Here is a 23,088-nt window from a genome sequence, read left to right on the forward strand (position 1 = left end):
GGCTTTAACTTACCCCGTCGCTAACCGAGGACACTTTTAAATAGCGGAACAAGCAATCCACCGCTGGATGGGATTGTTCCCCGATCCCCGATGGATACTTCATCCCCTACGGTGCGCTAGACCTCTGACGATGATCGAGATTTTTAAGGGAGCCGCGCTCGCGTCAAAGAATTGGATATAGACAAAGAAAGGGGGCCCATATAGGCGGAGAAAGAAGTAGAGTTTATTATTGCTATTTATCATATTGAAAGTTACATGGATCCACGTAGTAATTTAGTGTTTCTTCCATCTTTCTTTAACGTCGCTCCGGAAATCTATGAATTCTCACATTTTTTTCTCTTTCTTTTGTAACGTTATCAAATAATATTTACAAATAATATATTAATAGCAATATTTATAATAATATATTATTTAGTTTTTGCAAAAATAATATTGGTATATAATAATAAATAAAAGATAATGTTTAAGGTTAAAAGAAGCAGCTTTTTTGATACTTCAGTTTGAGATCTTCAACTCGCTAGCGATGACAGGGGTCCTTATCAGTTTCTGACAACGTCGTAGTCCGATGTTGAGAGTTTCAGCCTTGCCTTTTTCCGCCGTGACGCCCGTTCGCGATTACACACGTAGCAGCGGATTTCATGCAAAACTAAGACCCGCGGCGAAATCCTGCAAAAAGAAATGACGCTTTTCGATAACCCTTAACGCTACGTGGAGAACACAAGCTTGGTCGTTTATGTATCGTTCATATTGTGTTATTAAGCAAGTTTATATCTGAAATTATTCATTCTTAGATTCGTCATTTGCAATATAAGCGAATTTCTAAATACTGCAGAGGTAAAAGAATAAAATTGCATATTTCTGCACATAGATCGTCTTAAAATTCATTTTTTCCCTTTAATATTATTATTGCAATTTTATTTCTACAAAAATCGATTGTGAATTTGCTTAAAATCGAGATTTTTCTGCAGAATTCAGTACTTGCAATTAGCAACTAGATGCATTTTAATTAATTAGCACGAGTCAAAGAAGTCTAACGAATATTTTGACATTGTCTTTGAGGGTGTAGGTGAAATTAGGGGGGGAGCTTAAAAACCAATATATCAGAATAATAACTTGTCCATTAAAACGCTTAAGTAGTAATAAGTACGCGAGCCTAAGTGACAGGCACTTGGAGATTCCCGCGGATTAAAGTGTCCAACTCATGGAATTTATTGAAGAAAATAAATAACGTTGTGCATTCGCGCGCGACTAGCTTTTCCCGTGCCGTTAAGTCCTTATAAGACTATAGACTTTCGCGAACGTGAAGCCCCTTCTCCGTCTCGAGAAAATTACGCCACAAGTTTTCGAGCGCGATGCAGACGCGCCACGCAAATTTCCAGAAAAATGCCGGCCGATTAAACTCAAACCGTCCCACGTAGTGAAGTTTCTAATTGTACAATTTTAAAAGTGTTATTCACGATTAAGTAGAATTTTAAACATATCATTTATATTAAGTAATTTCGCACGATCAAAATGTCATATATTTTCGTTAATTTCTATCATATTGATAAATTTTAAAGTTTATTGATATCTTTTCAATTTCTTTCCGTTCTTATGCAAAAAGAAATTAACGTTTCTTTTTATCATTTTTAGAAAAAGTAAATCCCACTGCAATATATTTCTGCACACTCTAAAAAATATGGATGTGAATGTGATATTTGATATCACAGATGTTAAATATGATTCTAATCATATTGATAGTAATGTAAACACCAACATGTGTGTTAAATACATTTTGAGAGGGCAGAGAAAATTGTCGTATAAAAAAGGATGCAACAAAATATGTTTATATTTGTTGTTTATATTTGTATTAATAATCGAATTGCTAAGAAATACAATAGGATCTTTGCCTGCGCTGGAAAAACGATTATGACTTCCATTCGTTGAGATCCTTAGCGAAAGATTCAATTTTCGATAGACGGGAAGACGAGTTTTAATCCTGGAAGAATTGTGTGTACGTGCTTTATTGATTGTTAGCTTATCGCGGATCTTAATTCAGCAGGGAGGAAGTAACCACGTTAAACCTATCGCCGTATAAATGTAATTAACTGTAAAATTGAATATCTGATACGAAAAATAAAAACATTTTTCTACATAAATTTTTATCTTTGTCAAACATATTCCAAAAATATATAATTATGAAAGTTTATTTAAAAAATACATGAATGTGCATCAACTAATGTTGGTGTAACGTTGGTTGAAAATTGTATTTTAATATAGATATATAGCTCTCTTGAATATAGCTCACAATTAGAATAATTAATATCACTTACGTTTTTATACGTTTCATTAAATTATGCAACAAAGCATGTATTATCTAACATTGCGAAAGATTGTGCAATGCCTATGACGAAGCGGGACTTTACATTTTCATTTAAAGTTACAAGCTTCGCGGTTTTATGAAAAGAAGCACGGATAAATTTGCGTATGTTTCTCTTATGATGTATCTTAAAATTTTCTTTAAAATACAAATAAACTCTACCGCGCATTACATTCTACCGTGGAAAGTGGCCGCCATCGTGGAAGAAATACCCCACGGTAGATGTGCAGCAGCAGCAGCAGCAGCATCGGGGGTGGTGGTGGTAATGGTGCCGGGGAACAAATCGAAAATGGATTTTCCCGGTGCGGTGTAGCTGGTAGCTTCAAGCGGCGGCGAACGAAAGCATTTGCCGGTTTATTCGCGGCTGGCTGTTACCCGGCAGCCATCTTCCGACCGTCTCGTTCGGCATGAAAGTTGCAGCGCGCCTTCGGTGATACGCCCATATGTGCTAAACACGCGCGTGTGTACGTACGTGCGTGTGCGCGTGTTCGTCGTGTGTGGGTATCTACGTGTGTACACGACACCGCGGTACCAACCTGTCTGCCGCCACCAACCCACCGACGAACTTCTTCTATCGCCTCTTCGACCCCCCCGCTGTCTTTCAGGCCCCTTAATCTCCCCATTCCTTCCTTCCTTCGACCTCGCCTATCCCCTTTCCTTCAACCCAAACTCGAAAAGGATGAGGAGGGAAGAAGAGTCGGCATTTCCTCGACGAAATACGGATGTACGTGCCTTCATATCTCGATCTTCTACGTGGAATACGGCGTGTCCAAGGACGAAGACGAAGGCTGCTCGACCTTTGATCGCTGCGTCGACGACTCTGCGTCGTGGACTCTGCGCAACTCCTAAAGATGAGTTACACTCCTAGTTTTCTCTTGTCTCGTCATTGCAGCGAGTGAATGACCTCGGCACAGCGGATATTCTCCACAAGTTGATGAATTTTTAATAACGAAGAAGCGACTTTGCGGGACGATCGAATTGATGTGTTTTCTTTATCCCTAAGAGGATACTTTGAGAGTTTCGTTAGGGTTTTCATTTTTGTTGAACATCCCGATCCGTCATGTTCACCGCACGAACGTAGAGAATCGCGAGAAGGAGAAATGAAGGATTTGACTCTTCCGAGTTGTATATTGAGTCACTTCGCCAGCAGAAAGAAATTACGACTCCGGCTCGACCTCGTATTGAGCAACTTCAGGACCAAGAAAATTGGAACAGGAACTATCGATCCTATTCGGATTCCGCGCTACCTCCGCGCGTTTGTAAAGATACGCGAGAGACATTCTTGCGGCTCAAGGCTACAAAGCTGGGAGAGGCCGCGAGCTTGCCTAAGACGAAGAGGAGAAACGAAATCCCTCCGCTGTCTTCGCAACAATGGAGGTAACGGTGACGGAATAAAAGAAAGATGATCGGGACTACATAGCGGAGATACGAGCGAGGCGATCTCCCTCCTGGCCGGGTTCTCGCGTGCAACGTCGTCAGGATGTCGCAAAAAAAGAGTACAGAAACGGAGCACATGCATCGGCCACCGCCGTCGTCGTCGTAGGGTAGATAAGTAAAATAATAAAATACAACAGCGGTGGTGGCGGTGGCGGCAACGGTGGGTTTGCGGTCGCGTCGATACGACGCGACCAATGGGAGTTTGTTGGAACTCGTGACGTCGTTGGACGAGCGCGTCGGAGGGTTGCTAGGAGGGCTGTAGGTGGAGCCAAGAAGAGCGACGCCCCGGGAGGACAGGTGGAAAATGCAGGTGAAAGCTGCGGAGCCGTCGATGCCGAATTCGCCCACGCGACCGTACTGCACGGTGCACCCCGCGTTGGCTGAGGATTCATCCCCCGGCGCTGGCCAACCCTTCCCGCACGCGCGCTGGACCCATTCCGACCTTACCTTCACGGGTGCGGCTCCTTCACCCGGGAACCCCAGCGAAACTGGATGACATTATTTCTTATATATTATACAATCCCGCGATGCACCGTTCAATTTTCTGTATATTTCCTCAGAAAGTGCCGCTAAATTTCGTTGCGTTTGTATACGAAATCTAAGGAAATCTATCCACTCGTCACGTTATAAGATTCTAGAAATGAATATCAAAGTAAGCATTAAGATGAACAGGAATTAGGGCTGCCGCAGGCAATACGTAAGGTGTAGACTTAAGCCGATGAACCAATCAGGATTGCTTTAGATCTACGTAATCTGAGGGAAATAGAAATAGCAGTAAACTTATCCATAAAGCAAATTTCAACTGGTTTTTGTCTTTCTATTTCCGTTAGATTACGTAGATCTAAAACAGTATCCTGATTGACTCATCGGCTTAAGTTCACGTTTTAAGGTTACTGTTACAGAAATTTTGTCTACGACAGCCCTTAGTGCTTCGAAATTGCAATAATAGTATTTCTAGAGACGATTTCTTAGATACGATTAGATATTAAGGAATTCTACCAAAGTCAGAAAGTCAAGAGTATATAAACGTTATAATTAGGAATATAAACATTATAATTATCAGGGTGGGCGAAATAATCGAAGAGAAGAAAGGACGAGAGTCGGCAAGTCGGCATCGTAAACAAGCCGTCACGATTATTAACTGTTACGCCGCACTTTTCATTCCGTTCACGTAGCTGCAAGCAGTTGCCATTTACCTTTCGCCCTTGTTGCATTCGTTTTTTTTAATGTCCAGAAGCACCACTTTATTCGTCGTTTTTAAGGGTCACGTGGGAGCGCACCGTGAAGACTTAACGGCCGCGGAAATGGAATTTCACTGAAGAATTCATCGGTGAGGATGCGCTGTTTTATTGCGCGAGGCTTTGAACCTCGAAACGATGACTCTGCGGATAATTCATGACGCGCGGTGTTCCCTGAAAAATTCATTGTAGCGCGAACGTGTTCCGAACTTCTTTCTCCATGTTCTTCCAGAAGCGCCTTTGTTGAGCAATTGCGAAAGTACGCGACCATACCTTGAAATTGTATCCTCTAGCAAAAATTCTGTTTCCGTGGTTGCTATGTCTGAAATTTCAAACATGATATCAATCTAAGAAATCTAAGAAATCTCAAAAATACTTCAAATATTATATAGAAAAAATAGTTGAAATATCTAAAAATTTAGATAAGTAAAGATTTGAAAGTAATATTGGATTATGAAAATAATTACGTAGAACGCTTAAATGTTGATGACAATACTACAAAAAAATGTAACATTCTAGCAATCAATTTGAGCATGCTACATAATTATTTTGATGGTCCAAAATTATTTTCAGATTTGTATTTAACTAAATTTCTAAATACTTGAGCAAGATCGTTTCTTTTCGTGTATAATTTGAAATACACAAAACGAATTATTTCGAGTATGCCTCGCACAAATGTTTCGATTATCCACAGCATCGCGGATCACCTCGCACAAGATATCTCAAAGAAGAATGACTTTCCCCGGTCACGTAGACAACACACTCTCGTTCGTCTAGACGTCCCTCCGTCTTCGTTCCGCCGCCTTCGAATTTCTTAGCCGATCCCAGCCCGACCTTACGAACCGATTGGTTACCACCTTCTGGTTACGACGCGACAGGGTAACGCGTCGCCTAAAGACATCTAAGCCGCAGGGGTTAACCCAGCACCTGGTGCACACTCCCACGAGACGCTGCTTGCTATTCGTCCTGCGGTGCCTCCCTCCTCCACTTTCACGTCTTATCTTACCTTCCTTTTACCTCCTGCCACTCTTCTGTCCCCGTACGATTGTATTTTCCGCTGGCAAAATTGACGGAGGATGAGTCGCCGTGTCTGTAATAACGCCGAGCAAGTAGTATGCCGGAAATAGAAGGGATGCATTAACGAAGTCAAAATAGCCTCGTGCCATTATTGGTAAATAATTATGACAAGGTTTAATGATATATAATAATTTATGTAGGTAATCTTTGTAGATAACGTTTCAAAAATTCTCATTGCACTGAGAAAAATGTTTTGGTTATATCAACAAGAAATATAAACAAAACGCATTCTGATCGCACTAATAATAATTCTGGTTATCTTGACAAGAATATTTCATAGATAACTGTAAGTACTTGATTTGTAGGACAAAAAGAGCAGTTTTATTAAAGTATCTGACAATTTAGTTAGATACAGATCTAAAAATAATTTTGTTAGACCATCAAAATAATAATGTACAACATTCAAGCTAGAATGTCAACACTTTTTGTAGCATTATGATGGTTCTATAAAATTATTTATGTCTCTCTATTTATATCTAATTAAATTTTTTTTAAATTTCTTGCTGTAAGATATTTCAACAAAACCATTTTTTCTGTACACCTTTCTGATTGAATCTTCCAGATTTTCAACTTATGCAATTAGATTTTTTTTCTGTATATATAAAAAATAAGAATAATGCATCTATTAGTATTTACTTATATTATCTTTATTAATATTCTGACAAAATCTACACCTGACTCTAGTTGATATAAAACTAAATGAAGGCAAATACATGTACACGTATATAACACCGTGACGTACACATGCGACAGATCTATACTTTTTTGCGCACATGTGTATCTCATTCTTCGTGATTGTGCCGGAATCCAATAAGACAGCCGATGCAACCTGTCTCCGTCGTAAAACAAGGCAAACAAATTTCGAGCCGTGCGGCGACACACCAAGCACACCGTGTCTCCGGAAAAAATGACATATAAACCGAAGCAATAAGATCCCCTATGAAGCAATAATTAAATGAACAAAAAGCCATGACAAAGCATGGTCAATATAACTTACACAATACTTTCAATTAAACTTAGGATTAACTGAAACATTCACATTTATGATAATATTCAAATTATCTTTAAGCTTTTTTTTTTATAATAAAAGATAATTGTAATTTTTCCATTTTTTAAGGATAAACGTCCAGTTCTTAAAGATAAATATCCAGTTTTCAAGTTAAATGATTTAAATAATTTTCTCATCAAGAAATGATTACGCTATGCCGTTTAATATCAGAGCTTCAATTATTTCACCCGACTTTATGAAAGTCATTTTCTTGGACGGATTCGCCATGCACGGTAAACTACATCTCGTTAATGACTAATGTTAACGCGTCGAGACGACACACTGGAAGCCCCGCTTGTAATCCCCAGCGCCTACGTTTACGGTGGAATCTGCGCGATTTGAAATTAATCACCAATTAATAATCGGTCAACCTCTCGTATTAATCGTCGACGAAATCTCCAAAATTACTTAAGTTTAATCTACCGTGGTCCTTCGACGAGCCGTTTACCTCGATACGCTGTCGTCATCACCGAGTTCCGTCTACTAACTTGGATTGCGTTTAATATTACAGAGTCAATCAACAAGAACGTGCTACACCATTCGTGCAATGTGCATTAATAATGTGTCTCCATGATTTTAATCAATATTACAACGTGCATTATTGCTTTACTCAAAATATCTTATTTTCTAAGAACTAATATTAATATTGTCAATTGTATTAATTACTTAATTGAGCTCATAGAAGAAATATAAATATAAATTAAACACGTATCATAGACTATGAATACACAACGAGATATAACGATAACATCTTATCGGTTTGAACTGGATTTTGCTTAATAATATTTTGGTGTGAATTTATATACATATCAAATTTTGTAAATTGCGTGTCGAAATTATTTTCAATCTTAAACTGAACTGGGATAGTAACATCACAAAAAAATTGAAAGATATTGATGCTAATAAACATCTTAAAAGACTGTAAAGGCAATAAAAGTAAATAAGAAACATTCGTTGTAATTGGTGCACATAAATTAGTAAATAATATAATCTTATTATTAAAAGGAATTATAAGAAAAAGTCATCTAAATATTTCGATTCTTTTTCAATCATTTTGAACGGAAAATCGTATATATAATTTCTTGTAAGTTCCAATAATGAGTTGTAAGATTACATGTACGATTTTCGTTGAGAATAACTAGAAAAAAATTGAAACGTTTGGATGTATTTTTTTTTCGTAATTCTTTTAAATAATAAAATCATATTATATTTGTTAAATTTATACGCATTAATTACGACAATTGACTCACAGTTACCCGTATTGTTCTATCATTTGATATTTTCAAGAGATTTTAAAATTCTTTATAAATTAATTCAATTACTTATAAATTAATTTTACGTTAAAATACGCTGTTACCTGAGTTGCTCGAATTACGACTCGCAAGAACAGGGTGGTGAAAATGTGGCGAAGAAGAAGAGTCAACGAAGTTTCGTCGCTTTGGTAGAAGCGCGATTAAGCGAGGCCGTAAGGTAACGGTGCGCTCGTTAGGCAGGGCTTGCCCTAAGTGATCTCGTATAACACGGGATTTTATGGAGAGTGCATCGGGTCTCTTTGCATGCATTTGGGGCGGGCTGAGTGCCCTTTACTGGCAAAATGACGATTATCGTCCATCTTGGCGCGATGTGCCTGCCGGTTCTCGTGTATCTACCTACGGGCCGATATACATTCCTCTCCGAGGCCGCCCTGAATTTCTCCGCGATTTATGTCATTCTATGATTAATTCACACGTGGTAATTCACACGCCGAAAAAACGCAAATACCGTGTTACGGTTAGAAACAATAATAACCTTCAGTTTCTTCATGCGCTTTCTTCATAAAGAAAAACTTTCTTTGATATAGAAACTTAGTAAAATATAATTAAATACTTTTATTTGTAGTATCTTTACTTGGGATTTCTTTCTCGTGGACTTATCTTTTGCTATCGTATTTGCAATACGATAATTATGTTATAACGTCGTATTTTATCGCGCTTGTACGAGCGAGTTGTAATATCGTAGCTATAGATCGCGACGAAACTAATAGATCGAGTCGGTCGGCCGTTAATCGTCGGATTAAGTGCGAGCGGTTCGTTTAATTCGACGTTAGAGTTAGTGCAAGCACGAGAATATACGTGTATAAGCCCCTGCTAAAAGGACGCCAGTGCGTGAAACCGGCGAATCGATCATTAAATGTCCAAGTTGTTAAATTAACCCCTATCCAGTCACTAATAAAGTGGTCATTCTCTTTCTCCCATTGAAACTAGTTACACGTTCATGCTTCTCATCTATTCACAAGGAACTTACATGCTGACACGTTTATGTGACAACAGATCAACTATGAACAATATAGATCTTGAAATAAAATGAAGTCATTAAAAAAAAATACAATTTTTTAAAATAATTTCTAGAAGAATTGTTGAATAATATCACATATTTATATTGTAATGATATTTATATTTGAAAGATATTATTTTTATTATCTATACGAAAAAAAACGATTTTGCTGTAGTATTTAAAAATTTAGCTTGAAACAAATTTGAAAATAATTATATCATTTTAATATACAACATTCAAGTATAATGAACAATATTGCAAAAGTTTTAACATTCCGATGCAACCAATTTGAGCGCCCTATAATTATTTTGATGGCCTAAAAATTATTTTCAGAATTATACAAATAAATTTTTAGATGCTTTAGCAAACCCGTCTTTTCCGTGTATCTACGCATTATTACGATTAGATATCATATACGTTAAGAATTATTTTGATATGTCGTCACAACATAAATGTATCTGTTTATTTTTATTTCTAACATTACGAAAGAGAAAATATATTATGTTAATGCAGCCGCTTAAAAATTACTTCCCAAGGAATTTGTGATATTTATAATCGTCGTAAAAAGAACATTTTGGAGCGACGCGAGTGTAGAATTAATTCGATAGGATCGTGGAAAGGACTTGCAAAAGAGAAACAGAGAGGGAAGGCGAGCGCGTGAGTCTCAAGGGAACTATTCGCGAGTCCTTCGGGGTATCAATTGGCGTGCTCGTCCAGGTCGACAGCTGTGATAGTGAGACGCATTGTCCGGACTGCGGTGGTAGTGAGTTCTTAATATTGAATAAGACCTCGCTCTACACAGACCGAATGGGAGTGAAATACTAGCGGTCGCAACGCAATTCTGGGGACGATTCGATTTTCGGACCGAATTGTAAAACGTGGGAGCTAGTGCAGGTTGACTTTTTGTAGAGAAAATATTCTGCATGTTATATTGTTGACTATGGAAAAAATCAATAGAAGAAAAGCACAGAACAATTTATAAATTTCTTCGAACTACTTAACGTAATGGCTCTTTTCTCTTTTAATTCTATAAAAATTTAACAGTTTTGATTATTACACCAGAATAATTATTTCTATTTTATTTTCAATTATTTTTATTATCTATCTCTTTGAATGACCAGAATGTTACTTTACAAAGACGATGCTTTACGTAGATAAGATAAATCATTTGAATTATTAATTAAAATGGAACACTTTTAGCGGACCGGCCGAAATGAAATATTAATACCACCGCGACACTTTATTCACGACATTTAGTCGGTGAATTACACATTGTAAGGCTAATTCATAATATTCGAGGGATCGAGTAATTAGTTCCGCCTTTCTAATTAATGTCTGAGCCTTAGCCCTATGGAAAGGCCACCCTCGAGTGCGATAAATATGTCAATGTGTACGCGTAATAATCGTTTTATATATGAATTCAGAAACATTATGTCGCTGTCGTAATCCAGTTCGAAGGTACCTTATTAGTAGGCTCTTGCGAAATTTTGCGACATTACTGTGCTTACAATAATTCCGCAAGATCGACGTGGTCTTGACTTTTAGAAAATCATTTTTACATGAAATCAAGGATAACCAGCTATGTCGGTCTGAAGAAAAGGAATCGAGCAAAATCTCTAACAGAACGGAGTCGAAAAGGTTCGATCAAACTACCGTTAGGGTCTCTTTCTCTCTTTCTTTCTTTCCCTCGCCGGATTTTCCCTCCGACAAATTAAATTTTCCGAATCACAAGGCACACCGAAATCGTTCGTCCGGCAACACCTTGCCATAAATCATAATCAATCGTATTTCTACGAGTAGTCGGTTCTGACAGATTGTCCTTTGCGCCTGTGCAATCTTTTTTTCTTTTTTTTCCTTCAACCTACGTATATATACGACATTCTTCCTCCCACAAATTTATACCAAAGAGTCTTTTTTGGAATAAATTTTGGTATAATTTTTGGAAAATATTAAAAATTTATATGCGAATGAATACACAGCATTAATATGTATAAGTTTTTATTGAATTATATTTTCATAATGCTTTTATTGCATATTAAAATTATTCTAGAAGAAAACTTCTACGAAAAATTGCTTTTATTTCACACTTTCGCGATTATAAGCAAACGTGAATTCTGTGGATCATTAACGTACGTTAATCTTCAAAAGTGCATCGACAGGGGAAGAAAGTTCTAGAATCTTTTAATGAGATTAAATTGATCTTGCTTCTCTCTTGTGTTTCTCTCTGCTAGAAAATGTATGTCACTTTTCTAATCTCTCACCTTCCTTCATGGTATAAAATCTTTATTAGTTTTAAAAGCAATCAATTTCTCTTTCATGTAATATAATATAAAAATATAGGATATCGAGACAGGCTTTGCATGACACATAAAAGAATCAACTTTTCTTTCCATGAAATTAAGGATTAATTTCTGTGATTGACTGATTCTCTTATGCTTTATGCATTACGCGTTGCATGCAAAGATTTATATTCCAGCTTTTAGATTCATGATTTTACACATATTGCATATCAATTAAAGAAATAATTGATACAATTTTAAAGTAATGTTGAAATGAAAAATTTCCTCAGACTTTGAAAAACGCGATAATTCAAGAAAATCCTCGCATTCGTCGCTAGTCGGTCGGTGTCCAGCGTTAGTATTGCGAAAAATGGCGGAGATTAACACGATACGTCCGTACGATCTCTCACATAACTTCTTGTAAAACCGAAGTCGAATGTAAGCCAGCGGTGAAAAAGACGCGCAACGCTCGGTACCATTTCACCTTCGACGTCTCTAGATAAACGATCGTCTAGGACGAATAAATGCGCACGTTCGTGAATTCTTCGCTTGCACTTCATAGTTATTTCCATGCGCAACTTGCATTATTTAGGCTCTCACACTTCTTACTCGATAAATTTGATATTCCTGCTTGCGGTTCTTCATCCATTATGGCTATCTAAAAAATTATATCCAATCTATTCCACATTTATTTATATTAGGTGTTGGAATTAATTCGTAGCGTTTTACAAGTGATGGGAAGTACTTTCATTAATGTATTTTTTAATGCTCATGTGAAATAAATAACATTCTTTCATTAAAAACGCTACGAATTAATTCCAACACCTAATACATTTCGATATTCGTCAAGAGAATTCGTTGGATGGCATTTGAATTGCGTATTTTCAAGAGAATTACACTCTTCCATGTATCGAACTTTTTTTTCGCAGGCAAGAGCACACATTTTTGGAAACATAATCTCGCCGGTAAGTCGGACACTCTGGCGATACACCCGATAGAAATTTCGAGCATTGAAAATATCTGGTAGGCCGTAGCGAAGCATATGCACGTACTCGGGTACGGAAATGTCCAGCGAGATAGCCACTCATAACGAACAATGGCCGCTTCTGGTCCGACCGAAGTCAGGAGTCTCTCCCGGTATACGAAACGCTCGCTCCCCATTCTACGTGTATATACCATGGCTCTTTCTACTCTCTTCGACTTCTATCTCGCGCCCATTGGCCGCACCATAATGCACGATATCGCTACTTCTGCCAAGTGAGCGACTTCCGTCTTCCTTTCGTCGTGCACGACAATAGCTCCCAAATTTAAGAGTGTCTACGAAAATGTCGGCGAACGACACGTTCAACTGCCTTCGAAAAGCTCTCCTCGTGACTGTTGAGCGTCGATTCCCCGACGATTCCTGAGATACGTGAATTCTCGTGGTATGTCCTTCTTGCGATCTTTTCAGCATCTTACCCTTCCGATTACATCTCATAAATACTAAAATTGTTTAGATCATTTAGTAAATATTCATTCGACAGTCGATTTTGACTTCTCACATATTCTCAGAACGTCTTGGTGCTAACACGCCTTATTTAACAGATTATCATTAACATTATTACGTAAGTTTTTTTAATTGATTTGACTTATAATACAATAATTTATTCGAAACATTATTAAATTACAGATAATTTGAAATGTATGATTTGAGTATTCTGTTAGATACGACAAATAACATTGAAATCACATTAAGAATATGTTAACAATGCTTCAATTTTGTATTCTATCTCTCATATTTAATTATATGAACGGATTTTGTTATCATTACACTGAAGAAGATCCAACCAATCGAAAGAATTGAAACGTCTGTAATCTTTTTCAAATTTTAAATATATATAATGAATATTATGTCTAACCTATGTTGGTTCGCATTAGCTGACTTCATATTTATCTTTGGATTTATTCGTTGGAACCTGAATCAAGCTTGAGAATTGTTAGTAAATATTGTTACGATTGGACAAGCGGAAGTTGAGATTTTATGAGAATAAAATGAAATTAATGAAACGGAAAGCGGAACATTTCCTCTAATAATATAAAACTCCTCGATATAATCTATTGGGATATTTACGAGTGGTTATCATAAAAATTTCTAGGATTTTAATGAAACTAAAAGTGCTCTGCATGTATGTATTTTAAAAGACTTGCGATCGCGGAGAGAAAATCGGATTATCGTTCAGTGCTCTTGTCTCGTTGTATGAAAAATTTATTAACATTCGGTACCAAGTCGCTGGACATTTCCGAGTATTCGTCGTCAATGCAAAAATCCTATCGAGTGTCAATTCGTACGAGAAATTTTTAGCAAATAAATCGCCTAGCTGACTTTTTGTGTAGGTTTACCGATGTGTCTTTTAATCTAAAAATTGTACAATTTTGCGATTAATGCATATTGTAAATTAATCGAAATGATATGTAGATAAAAACTTTTTGATCTGTTATTTATTTACTATTTTTCATGCTCTGCAGAGAACAATTCTGCGCATTAGCTTCGTAGTTGCAGAGCGATAATTTCTTCGGTCCACTAAAAAAAACGCTATCGATTCTATAAATCGATGGAAGACATTAATTAATGGCATTTCGTCATCGGATTATTGTATTTCTTTCTCAAAATTCGCTTGAATCAATTATCATTATTGACGGAGAAAGGGAAAGAAATGATATTATTCTTTCATTTTAAAAGTATCACAACTTAAAAAATGTAATTTTTAATTACTATGTTAAATAAACATTATCTTATTAATTAATAAAAAGTGAATTAATTTAATTTAAAAAAAATCATTAATTTAAAAAGGGTGATTTTTTAAGTTGTGAAAAAAATGACAAAAATGACATTTAATCATATCAAGAATATTATATTCGTTTCATTAGTAATATTTAATTCATCAATAATTTTCAGTCAAGTAGGAAGACAGTTTTTCCCTTTATCTGTAAGCTTAATTTTTTGAATTGTGTCACTTTTGAAGTAAGGGAGCGATATATATTTGCATAATTTATATTTCTACTGTAACTAGAACATTATATGAAAAGATATTCTGCGTCGAAAACCATATCTTCTCACTTCAGCTCACAGCATGACGAGTTCGCGATTAAAGTCGAATCCGCTGAATTCGTACGTCGCAGTCGTTTCGATCCGTCATCGATTGTCAATTACGTTTACATGGTCATCGCGCTCCCCATCACGCTCATCCCGCTCGAAAGATATAATTGGCCGGATCGTTAACCGAATCCTTGGTAATTAAGGAGGTCGATGCCTGTCCAGGATGGACGCCGGACGAGCACGGACAGGGCGTGGTTGCAGTAAACGTCATCGGCAGGGCACTAGACGTCATGGGCCACACGAGCATCGCATACGCATCACATTTGCATGATTCCGTATATACGCACATCGTCGTTCGCGCGCACACGCGAACAACGGATGCTGCACGGTTGCAATGCGGATGCGGATGCGGTGCATTGCGGTGCAGTACGACGCGTCGTTCCCCTCTCCCAAGCAGCGCAACCCCCAGCCAGGGCCCCGTCGAGTGCCCCGCGCTGACTCTTGCAACCGAATTTTCGACGACCCTCAATGTTCCGATGCGATAACTGCTCGCTGTATTCGCGCCCCGTTCACGCACGAGCGTGAACATTTTCTCCCGAAACGGCCGATAAAACGCGCACAGCTGAAGCTCAGCAGCAATCGGGATGCTCTTGCACTTGTTCGCAACGAAGATACATACTCTCGGAAATGTTTAATATCCTAGCAAACAAGCTGACATTATTTGTTGCTACATATATAATATTTTGACGTCAAATGCCTATTTCTACCAATGTAAATTAACTTTAATCTCAGTTTACTTCATTTTGTATCCTTTCTCATCTCTAAGAATCAGAAAAAGCTTACAAATACGTTAAATCAAAATTAAAGTTAATCTACGTTGGTAGAGACGGGTTGAATGACATTTTTAATATCATGTTGATGTCAAAATAACGTCAACTTGTTTTCTGGGATGACAATATGTTAGACATGTGAAATATAAATTGAGAATTACTTGGAAACAGAAAATATTTGTCCAAGTCGAAAATAATACAAATTTTACATTTTTGCGGTAAAAATCTTTTATTTCATGACACACGTCATTATACTTTACATAATCAACATTAATTATTTCCGGAATATTTGTCGAATAATGATAACGGTAGATAACTCGGTACTCAGAACGTCGCCATTTGAACGACCATTAACAGGACCGTCGCAATAGTATGCTCGGCTAATCGGTATTAATTAAACGTGTGCCTGAATACTTCATGAACAGCGTCCTGATGAATTCCTGCATCAGAGGCAATTGCGAGCGATGCTCGAACGCGCGCGCGCACGCTAGATGGATTATCGCGGCGGATTCGATGGAAATATTTCATTTCTCTCGAGAGGGCCGATACCACCGTGGCCGTTTCATTCAGTATCGTGATTCGCGACGGGGAAGTGACACGACGTGTCGGAGGAAATGACGTTAATGAAATTGAAAATAATTTCGCTCGTGATGAAATCTCTCCTCTTTTACCGCCCTCTTAGAGAATTGTGGTGAATGTATGAATCCATTTGCATTAAAATATTTGCAAACCAATCTTTGGAAAACTTGAAGAATAATAAATCTGATTTTTTTCAGCAAAATGTTTTACTTTCATTTAATTATATATTTTTAGATTTAAAATTAATGAATGCTCAAGATTATTTCAAAATGAATTCTTACATCAAATATTAGAGAGTCCAAAGTTTTACTTTTATTTCTTTTTATAGTTTTATGTAGATGTCTTACACTCTTTTACATTATTTTATTTTATTGAACGCATTAATAATGCAAATTAAAGTAGAGAGTATAAACGAAAATAACAATTTTGAAGAGCATAATTTAATGAATGGAGAGATAAGAGCATACAAATTTCACCCACAGTTATTCCTATAAGGCCTCGCACATCATTCCGTGCTTCCTCATCGGTCACAATGAGCGCGTATTATTATCCTTATCAGTGATTGTGATATCGTAGGTTAAATCCCCATTATTGGTACTCCGTATATCAACAATGCTCTTAAGCTGTATGGGAAGGGAATGTTAATACAGTCCTTGTAATGTGTTTGTGTGTATGTCACAATGAAGATAATATATTCCTTCATTGCGAAGTTATCTATAAAATCTAGTTTGAATTCTTCAACAATTGAGATGTAATTATTTAATAAATTGATTTAAATAATCTTGCCTATATAACCAGAAAAAAAGTATCTGATCTTTAAGTATTGGACTTAAAGTACCAATTTTTTAAAATATATTTTGTTCTGCATCTTTTCACACTGAGAGAAAAGTGTTTGTCATTTACGACTGTAATGATTAAAATAATTGTGATGAGAGCTCTATGTTTATATAATTATTATTACTGTAATGTTAGTAATAATAATTATATTTAAATTTAAAAAATGTATACATAGTTGGCACCAAAAATAATTATAAATATTAATTAATTTATGGTTATTACAATCATTTTTTTCTTTCAGTGCATTACTTTATACAATTAGCTTAAATTAAAGATAACAATTTACGAGAGCTTAGTATTAATTTAAGGTAGATAGATAGGAGACTTAAGCAATTTAATATTTTTATCTCGAATACATTTAAATCTCTCGTGTGCCTACATCATCAGAATTCAAGCTCATCGAAATTATATCTTTCTCTATTCTGGTAACCACCTATCTTGTGATGATGCAGGGGAACGACAATTTCTCGGGAGTCGATGACACAAAATCGCCAAGTGCTCGCTATTGTTTTCACAAGAGCAGAAGACAGAAGGCGGGATGAGCCATCCACAGTCCCTCGCGATATCGGTTCGCCACGTGAGCGTGGCGAAAAACAGAACGAGAGAGAGAAAGAGAAAGAAAGAGAGAGAAAGAGCGAGATAGGAGGGTGGCTGCCACTGAATGAAGACAGAAAGAATCGCGCGGTCCGACTTTTTAATATCCAGGGATGATCTGTAACCGCAACTCGCTGCGTCAGCTGCAGTCATTGTTGTACATCCGGACCTCTTCAGCGCAATGACAATCTCTCGGGTTTTATTCTCGGAAACGAACGGGCTCTCCCTTCTGCTACTTCGTTCCAGTTTCCGTCGTGAGTATTACCGTGCTCTTCTGCAATGTCCCCGCGAAGATCGCCTTGATCACCGACAGCCTTCCTCTTTCTCCCAACAACGAAGTCTCCGACTTTTTTGTTTGCTTGTGAAAGCGAGTCTACGTACGTGAGCAATGACTGCGGTTATCGTCGCCCTCGAGTTTTCTCCGGTACAATTGCCAGGAAAGTGGTTTTCTCCGGTAGACCGATTCTCCGATAATCGTTGCACTACGATATTATTCAGTGCACGAGTGTGTAAGTAAGGCTTGTAGCAATACGAAATCATAAATTACATTTATAAGGCGTATAATCTAATTACTCAGGGAAAAAGGCAGTTGATGGTTACTATAAAGATGACAGCCATAGAAGTTTTATACGTATGATTAATGTTAAGTAAATTATTTTATAATTACAATAATTTGAAGTTATAAGTTATAAGTTATAAAATAATTTATTTACTCTCTAATTTCTTTGAAGTGAGATCTCTAAAGAGTAAGAATTGAATCAGTCTTGAAAAAGAGTATTAATTTTTAAGAGTTACATTTCACTCTTCAGAGTGAGAGTTACTTTAAAAGTTTTAAAGAATAACTATATACATTTATTCTACATATAAAATTTGTATAGTTATTATATGATACACTATTTTTTTAAAGGTTGATTTAGCTTTTTAAGTACTTTAATCATAAGAAGAACTCAATTAATCGATTATAGTGAATCAAGTTACGATGGGATTAGAAATTCTATCTCTAAAAAATATTTATTGTTATATATTGCTAAGTTATGTAAAGTATCGGATTTTCTTTGGGAAATATATTTCATCTCTGACATATTCCACTAACTCAATGTTAAAGATGACGCACGTAATAGGGGTTTGCCTTTCAGACAGTAGGAATGGTCAGGTATGAAAACAAAAACTTCCACTACGCGGGGCGCGTTCCTTTCGCAAGATGTCGCAAAAACGAATATGGATACCGCTCGGGAGGCATCGAGAAGGTAGGCCTTGGAAGGAGGACGTTTAGGAAAAATGGAGGAAAGACACGGCCGCGGAAAGGCGTGATCGCCTCTTTCGCATGTGCCTCTCGACTTGGAAATATCATAACGGAGATAGACGCGCATCCGAGTGATCCTTCATGCAGTCTGCCATATGGATGGGTGGCACACGCATATGTGTGCGTGTGCGTTCGTTTGTATGGCACCCGCCACCGCAGCCGCCTTCAGTCCCACGGGAGCGGGTAATAGATTTATTGGACACCCGGTACGTGGGATATAGATATGGATGTTATAGGCGCTCGAGAGTTAGAGATACAACCCGCACTCCGGCGTGCCGCTGCCACAGCCACCCTTGGCAAATACGAATGGCACATCTAACTTTATGAAACGCACACCACCCTCTGACCCTGTGGACAACGCAAGTTTAAGCCCTCGCTTACTTGCAGTCTACAGCAAAATTAGCGTCACCGGTCTTGCGAGATCTTGCGACGTGATTTATTCTGTATTCGTGAATTTTTTTCACCCTGACATTGATACGTAAAATATGTCTCAATTTTTTGTCTCTACGTTTGTGCATTTGTGAATTATAATATATCGCTGAAAATATAATTAATATATATGTATAATATATTTTATTGTACACTACACCTGTTAAAAGGTTGCAACAGATTTTTTTCTATGGTTTTCAGAATGTAGCCTACTCACCGAGTGATTGGTCCTTTACTTATGGATCCTTAAGTAAGAACCAATCGCTCAGTGAGCAGACTGCATTATAAAACCCATTAAAAAAAAGTGTCGCAATCTTTTAGTTGATGAGTGTACATACATTTTAATATAAATCAAGATAACTAAGTTTTGTGACGGCACGTGGAAAAGAGTATAGTTATAAAAAACATTCGAAGGAAGCACGCTCGAATATATACCTAAATAAATTCGGGCAAGTGTTTCGAGGCTATAGCGGTTCGTTTCGGAAATTAGAAACGTTATCGGACTTTCTCATCCAGCCCTATCGTTCTCCTCATAACCATCGCCGCGAGCGCGGACGAAGCTTTACGAGTATTGCATTCGTACTTGCAGAGGCCCGTATGTTCTATTAACGGCGTTAAACTGTCACACAATCGGCCGATGAACCTTCGTTTAGCACAACTGTTATTATCCCTTGGTTAAACGCTTTCAAGCGCCCATAATTCCCGCATGAAGGTTCGCTCAATGGAAAATGATAGGTCCTATTTTTACAAAAATACAAGCATGTTGCAAGTCGGTGATAATCTTAAGATTAAAAATCTCGATTTATTACTGTAACAGCAATTAGATATTCTATTTTAATTTTCAATATATTCGCAGTAACTTTATTTTAGATTATAGAAAAAAATAATCTGTCGGTTTTTTATTTCTGTAAAGCTCGTAGCTTAAAAATTAAATGTAAAAATTTACGAATATATTGATTTATGAAGACATCGATATGTAGACGATCAAAAATATACGATTGAAATACTTTCCTTAAATTTATGGAACTATGATTTCTCCTTGATGCGATTGCTCTGGTGGACGAAACGTTTATAAATATTTTCCTACATTTTATTCCAATAAAATAAATATTAAGAAAAGATAATTAATTTTATTAATATAATGTTAATAACTGGATAAATGTTTAATCGATCAACATTTCCATTAAAGAGCTTAATATAAAGCCTATTTCAATGATAAGACTTAAATTAAGAGATAAAAAGAAGAGCTAAAATTATTGCTCTTAAACCAAACTATTTGAAAACAATTTTTACGTCTGACTATAATCCGTTTTTCTTTTAGAAGACACAATCGACATAAATGTCGCTCTATTCTTCTTGGCATTCAATGAATAACAAAGCTAGAACTTGTGTCTCCTAAAAAGAAAGTAGCCACAATTTTTAAATATATATCTGTGCTTCTCTCTCTTTCGCATACGGGTTTAATTTACATTATATCAGGCAATTTTCAACACTTTCGCCAAAAGAAAATCCGCGATGACATATTCGAACGCTCATCGCGGTGCTTCTATCGCGAACTTTGCCTTCGCGCGCTCTCTTATTTAGGTGGAATTATGTGCGTGTATATCTCGTACGCCGTCCGTGTATTGGTCCGCGAAGAGGCTAAGGGGAAGGGTGTGTTGAAAGGGCTGGTTTTGATTAGCTCTGTGTAGACAATACCCACCCTCTGATACCACTGTGATTCTCCCGCTTCCTCTATCTTCCTCTCTCTTTCGATCTCTTCCTCTTTCTCTCTATCGCAGCGCACTATTTCCCTCGTCCCGTCCCTCTCGTCGCCCACCGGCTTCGCCTTCTCCGCAACGAACGCAGCAGCCACTTTGTACACCGACTGTTTTGTGTCTGACGAACAATAGACCTGCACCACTGACAGTGCACTACCACCAACATCACCGGCACCGACCGCCAGCACCGTCATCATGCTGCTGCGCGCATAGTGATGGCCTCGATCTAATTGGCGAGTTCTGTTTCTCGACCGACTCGCGATAAAGGGAGATTCGATGTATACTGATAAGTATTAGGAGTTTCTAATTATGTGTCTTTCTATACTGAAGTATTAAAATAATGCGACGTTACGTGAAGATACAGCAAGTCAGGAAACTCAATCAATCAATATTTTATTCAAGTTAAGTAACGGATAATATGATATAAAGTTTATATAGGCAGATATAAACTTTTATATGCAATACGATCGATATATTTAAAATATATTATTATATTACATACTACTTAACGAATTATAAATTATTTCTAGATTAAACATTTGTGTAACATATACTGTTAGATAAAAGATCAGCGATAACTTAATCTTTTGAATTAAAAAAATAACATTTTATTATTTTTTAAGCTTCCATATGTGTCAAAATATAAATTACTGAATTTTTAATTAGTTTGAAAATAAATAAAGTCCACATATTAATATGTACACTTAGTAAATAATAAACTAAATTGAGTCAAATTTAACATTTTTGTTCAGTTAAATTATTTAGTTAAATCAACCATTATTTTAGTTAAATCAACTACATATTGAGTAGGAACAGTGACAATCTAAGTGATTAAAAAACTCACATTAAATATATATTTTGACACTTTGAATTTAAAACCGTACACAAATACATCAGAGAAGAAAAGAGAAGGCACGTTTGTCGTTAAATGTTGAATCATTCTCACAACTCGACACATATCGCGATAACTTTCTTCACGTTGTGAGCAACGACGCTTGCAAACCAGTCTGGATGTTTCGGCAACTTCCCGAGGTCGTTTCCTTCCGGGAGTACGTTGCGCCAGGACGAAGATCTAATCGTGCTCGCAACGTTGCACGACCGTATCGCGACATTATTGTGCGACGTTTTCGACGGCTGACGCTAAGTGTCGCAGGAATATTGTATTTCAGGAATACATTGTGCTCTCACTGTGAAACTTGCCGCTCCAAGTTCGGCTATCAATGTACTCGCGAATGTATTTACGCGGTAAATTCGCGCGGCTTGACATCCCTTCGTCGATTCGACGCTGACGCTGGTTCGAATTTATTTATGCGGCAAGCGAAGTCTTAAGTAAGTTATTCACTTAGTCGATTGTTCACGCCTTACATTGATTTTGCAGTCCCTATTTCGAACCTTCAGGGATTATAGTTTTGCTGATGAATTTAATTGCGAAGTCAATTGTTACCTCGTAGTCGATTGTTCATCTATCACAACTCCTACGGCTATGACACACCATAAAACGTAAATGGTAAGATACAAGCAGTAATTATTGCCTTACAGTCTTTACTGTAAATGGCGGATTCACTTATTGTTTACGTCTTGCATTAGGTTTTTTCTATATGCTATTCTATCACTCTTACACGCATTTACGCAAAAATAAATTTGAGCGCGCAATGCGCTTAATAAACTATGGAAAGGTCGCATTAAATAACGTATTGTCTACAATGCAGCTATAGTTTATCAACGTGCAATACATTCTCGTTGACAGAACAATTTAATTTGCAAATATTTCGTCCAACAGAGTATGAAGAGTTTTTAAAACAGAAACTGTTCCGTAGTTGGAATATATTTCCCTCATTCGTTCATGAAGGAAAGTTCGATTGTTGCACATAATTGATTCTGCGTCGAAGCGTACTCTATATTCGCAGAGTCCCCCTTTCTATGCGGAAA

The 23,088-nt window shown here is 37.0% G+C and overlaps 1 long non-coding RNA gene across 1 annotated transcript; it reads right to left on the reverse strand.

Moving 5' to 3' along the window:
- Positions 1 to 201: 201 nt before the first annotated feature.
- Positions 202 to 21,984, reverse strand: LOC147907263 (uncharacterized). The gene is made up of 2 exons (XR_015547649.1): positions 21,102 to 21,984; positions 202 to 666 (listed from the first exon to the last, which is right to left on the reverse strand). It is a non-coding gene; the product is annotated as an uncharacterized LOC147907263 (long non-coding RNA).
- Positions 21,985 to 23,088: the final 1,104 nt, after the last annotated feature.

Source organism: Acromyrmex echinatior, chromosome 15 (genome assembly GCF_024713525.1).
Source record: "Acromyrmex echinatior isolate Ae372 chromosome 15, ASM2471352v2, whole genome shotgun sequence".
NCBI lineage: Eukaryota > Metazoa > Arthropoda > Insecta > Hymenoptera > Formicidae > Acromyrmex > Acromyrmex echinatior.